Source organism: Thermobia domestica, chromosome 10 (genome assembly GCF_964235325.1).
Source record: "Thermobia domestica chromosome 10, izTheDome1.hap1.1, whole genome shotgun sequence".
NCBI classification, from domain to species: Eukaryota; Metazoa; Arthropoda; class Insecta; order Zygentoma; family Lepismatidae; genus Thermobia; species Thermobia domestica.
This window is the reverse complement of record NC_137463.1, coordinates 207,561,146-207,566,557: the sequence shown is the minus strand read 5'-3', so window position 1 is coordinate 207,566,557 and position 5,412 is coordinate 207,561,146.

Sequence of the window (5,412 nt, the reverse complement as noted above, 5' to 3'; positions counted from 1 at the left end):
AAATTGGGAAAATACATTACATTGATGTCAAAATGGAAACAGAAACTTCTCTTTCAGAAAAAGAGAATCTCACAAAGGAAAAAACTAAGTGATGAACTCTATGAAGGTGATAGAATCTCACAAAGGAAAAAACTAAGTGATGAACTCTATGAAGGTGATAGCAGGCGTATTTCTCCGAAAAACAACATATTTCAATATTTTAGATTTAGCTATAAACAACATTTCTAACAGATTTGTCCCAAACAAGGATATTTTAATTGGCTGTTCTTGGTTAGACCCCCAAAATATGATGGGATTCTAACCAACGAAGAAATCCCTGAAAATGGGTTTCAGAAAGTCTGTGCCCTCACGAAATGCAGTAAATCGAAACTTATACAGGAAGTGAAGGAGTTTGCCGTATATTACTCCACATTTCTACAAGCTAAAAACCCCTCAAAGGCAAAGGAAGATGATGAAAATAGTGAAGAAGACGATAACGCCGAACAATGTGATGAACTTCAATATCAATACTACAGCCAAGAGAAGAAAAAGTGCTTAAAATGTTTATCGTGTGCATTCAAAATTGTGTATGAGCTTTCTTCACAGTCAGGTCTCTTTCCAAATTTGTATTCAACATAAAAATATATAATGACTCAGCCCAGTATGCAAGTAACTTGCAAGAGGGTTTTTTCCAAACTAAAATTGTGAAGAATCGCTTAAGGTCGTCTATGATCAATGAGATGCTCTCTCCTCTAATGCTTATTGCGCTTGAAAGAGAATTGTTTTCAAATATTGACAAAGATCTTGTGATTGATGAAATAGCCAAATCAAGCGACGAACTAAAATTGAAGTTATTAAAATAAGTACTATGACGTGAAAACTATTAATGTTCTAATATTATATTGATTCTTGATCAGTTTTGTGTTTCTAGAGAATGTGTATCTTACTTTTTTGGAACTTGCAGTTATGGAAATATAGACTGTGCTGTATAACTATAATCAATTCATAGGCTGAATAGAATATCACATTTATATTTTGCGTATGTATGGTTTCTTTGGTGTGTAAGAAAGATGCATTTTAAATATAACATTTCAAATTTTGGTTCTGAGTCTGGTTTCAGTGGTAATACGGAAACGCATCATTACAGAAAGTTACTGGCTTATTTACATTTTCCTAACAGCAGGGATGTAATGGAGGGTATACGCGGGTATACGTCGTATACCCACCTCTAATTTTTGGAAACTATCGTATAGCCAACTAATATTTAGGGAGTACGCGGGCATTCGCTACATTCGACCCATGGTATAGTCACTTCAGTGGAACAAACAACAACTGCTTTTCATGTACTGTATTTCAAAACAAAAGTCTTACTAAACAGCTAGTCGTCAGGTTGATGCTGCGAATGATGTCTAAATTCTTTTAAAATGTTTGGATTCACAATCGAATTTTCCGAGAATACCTTCTATAATGGAAAACAGCACTCTGAACCTGCAGTGTATTTTCCTCAAGATGTCACATGTCCTGTCCCTACCTTCTGAAAGCTGACCTCTGATATTATAATAAAATAAAGCCAAGTTGTTTCCAAATGTTTTTACTCGAAATTCTTTTGTTTCTAAAGTTCAGTGAGAGATAGAGTTGAGTGTTGAGGAGGGAGGAGAGTGAGGAGTAGGGCCTATATTCATATGTTGACTTTGAAGTTGTTCTGTTTTCACATAGCAATGACACACTTTTCACTCTCTCTTTGATCCAAATTCAAAGTGTGTCAATTGAATACACTTTGGGTGAGGCAACACGTGATGGAGCCAGTTCCTTTCTAATCGCGGAAGGAGGTTCCGAAAAAATGTGCTCTTCACTTTAGTTCAAGGGTTATGAGGAAATTAAATGAATATGTTTGCGCCAAGAAATCGTTGACCTCTACAGAAATAATAAAATATGTGATCTATCGTCGGTCTAGTTTGAATCATTCACCATCGTTTCCAATACCATCAACTACAACAGCGAACCTCGGATTCGTACTGTTCATTTGTAGCCGCAATTGACATCAAAGAAAGCGGCGATTGATTTCGATAAATACTCAGCAGCTAATATTACTAGTAGTTTTTTCAAGCTACTGGGCGAGAAAAAAATTTCTTTGTGTTCTTTGGTGTTTCGTTTTAGTTCAGACAAAAAAAAATTGAAGAAAATTTGTTAATAGAAGAGGGTAGAAAAGAAAAGTCAGGAAAGACTTGTAGCATATGAGCATATTACAGCAATCTTTGATCATTTCAGTACAGCCGTTACTTCGAAAATATTTGCTTAGTAGTTTGGGTTGACCAATTAAGATTTGATTCACAATTTCTAACATGTCCAAGAAAGTGTTAGAAAATTGGTAAAAAGGAAAAGAGAATAGCTGTGGAAATTCCGTTGATGAAAATTTAAAAGCAAAGACATCGGGAAATAGCTAAAAAAAAAAAAAAATCCAAAGAACATATCAATTTGCCAGCTAAAGATTTGTTTATCTCTGTTTGTGACAGTTGCTTACGTGTATGCAAGTTTGATACCTTTAAGAGCATAATAAAGCATAATGTTCCAAAATAAAGCATAAAGTATAATGATTGATTCCTTCATCTCAATTACTTTTTACAAAAGAAAAGTTTATTTAAAATGATCTGGTAAAAAGAATGCTTCAAAGATAGAAATCACCATTAGACACGAAAACAAGCGAAAATATTCATTACATCGAAGTTAAAAGCTGCGTCCTTTCAGAGTCATAAGTGCGGGAAAGTGCAGAAAATTGAACTCTGATCATTAACAGCGCGAAGACTGATAGTGTTAGAAGAAGCAGTATGGTGAATTTCAAAGGAAACACACTTGTGTTGTCAGGAAATACCAAGTTCAAGAGAATGGGAAAAGTAGATACGTAATTTCACAAATTAAGTTAAGATCTCATAGATGATTGTGGATTGAATGGGGCAAGGTTTAATTAATCTTGCCCCATTGTATTTTGAATATCTCCCAAATTTCTTGGGTGTCCCGACAAAACGTACCAGCGACAAAACGTACCACTTGAATTTTCGCGACAAAACGTACCACTTTTGACGACCTGTCAAAAATGACAACCTGTTATGGATTAATTAAAGCATTTCTGATATTTATTCCACGACAAAATGTACCACTTATATAAATTACAACCTGTCTTGGACTAATTAAAACATTTCGGATATTTAATCCGCGACAAAACGTACCACTTCAAGTTTTTTTTATTTTTTTTATTTTTTTATTTTTTTTTTTTTTTTACAGTGTGTTCACAGATTATTCTCCAGATCAAACAAACTTCTCTTAAAGATTCTGTACGTCACAAACTTAGCATTAAACACGTTTATCAGCGAGTAAGAGAACACGAGTCTTCCAACATACATTAGACCAATGTGGGTGCTTACATATCTAACAAAAGAGAACATAATGTTAAGAAACTACTTCCTCATGAACAGGTAAAACAACCGCAGTATAAGGTTGAGAAGAACAGACAGGTAATGTATCGAGTTGTCAAAGTGCAGAAACTCATTGGTAAAAGAGGACTCATTTACAGAGGAAATGTAGCAGCCTATAAACTGAAAGACACAGCTATAGATCATGGAAACTTTTTGGATATTATTCCTTTCTTAAGCAAATTTGATTTTCTGCTTAAAAGTAATTTAGATAAGGTCACCGAGAAGAGTCATATACGAGGAAGTAAGCAGGATAGTGCTCGCATAACTTTTACTAAACACGGTGAACTTTGTTTTGAATGCTATCAACACACTTATCAGAGAAGATATTTCGAAAGAACTCTCTTAAGCTACAATATTTTCTGTTCTATTAGACACTACTCAAGATATAGTAGTTTTAGGCCAGTGCTCTGTTGTTTTACGGTACGTTGTTAAAATGGTTGTTAAACAAAGTATTGTTGTCATTGTAAAATGCATATCTACCACAGGCCAGTGTCCTTGCGGTTTACTGCTGGAAATTCTGCAGAAGTTGAACCTTGATATTAAGAAGTGTATTGGAAATTCAACCGATGGCTCACGTAACATGCAAGGACAATATTCGTTTTTTTTTTTCAATTCACCTATGATCAGTTACACGTGTGATTCAGTTGATTTTGATTTTAACGGCCCTTTTAGCAGCGAGGCTATATGAGACGGGACATATTGATTTACGAGAAATCCGAAGCACATGAGCTCCAGCCAGAAATCGAACCCAGGTCTCCCACGACAAAGGCACACACGCTAACCGCTTAACCACTAAGAAACTCAGTTACACGTGTGGTGTTACGCTCATATACTCAATCATGTCATATGTGATCTGACAAAAAATTGCATTGATTCTGTGTCATTGTTCTGCTGAATGACTGTGCGATATTTATGCGTGAGTCTTATCAGTTAATGGACATTTGGAAGATCAAATGTTAACAAAGGCGTCTTACAGTTATTGCGGAAATAAGATGGTAGAAAACACACTGTTTTTTAGAAAAAGTTTGGTCATTTTTCGAACCCAGAAAGTGGTTTGTATATAGAGTTGACCATAATAATTAAGAAAATTGCTTCTACAGAAAATATCAAACCAAAAACTAGGTGTAAAGCGAAAGGATATATAAAAGATCTTCTCAAGTTCAAAACAACTCGGACAGCACAAATGTTCCTTAAGATATTTCAAGTGATGACCTCTCTGTCAAACTATCTCCAAATAGATGGTGCTGCTAGTGTAGTCCTATCGGATGGTGCAGACTACTCTGTTTCAAGTAAAAGAGTAGAGAGATGATTTTGAATCCGTTAAGAATGCAGCATTAAGCTTTGCAGAATGGGCCAATAACAAATTTGAAGACTTAGAACGTGATTTCTTTCTTTCTTTTTTTTTCCTCTATTGACCTGTCGATAATTCGCCTTCAGATATGGACAAAGATTTTCCTGTGAATATGAAGATGAAGCTGCTTCTATCCAATGACCAGGTACTGCATCGAAGCATTCAACACAATATTAGACATAGTAGTTTCGAGTATTTCTTCAAGATTCAAGAAGCAATGTACTTTATGGATTATTTGGACTCTAGACACTTCAACCAAGTAGCAGAACTTCCAGACGTGCATTTCGATAAACTTACATATTTTCTGAAAAAAACTTCAGTTAGGAAGTTTCCAAGGATACTAGAAATGTATTCTCTTGGACTTTTGAAGGACGTGGATATTCTTGAAAGTCAGTCTTGATGACGAGCACAACCGAGAAAAAATGACTGTCCTGATGGTGGAAGTTATTCAGAATTAGTTGAAAATACATTTGTTTACAAGGAAAGCGAATGCAAAACGTGTTGCAAAATTGTCCAATGTGCTGTTTTTTAAATTTGCAGAATTGTAAATTTTGCAGTAATACTTATCCAGGTTTCCAGCATACAAATTTTTGTTGACTTTGCTCGTAACTC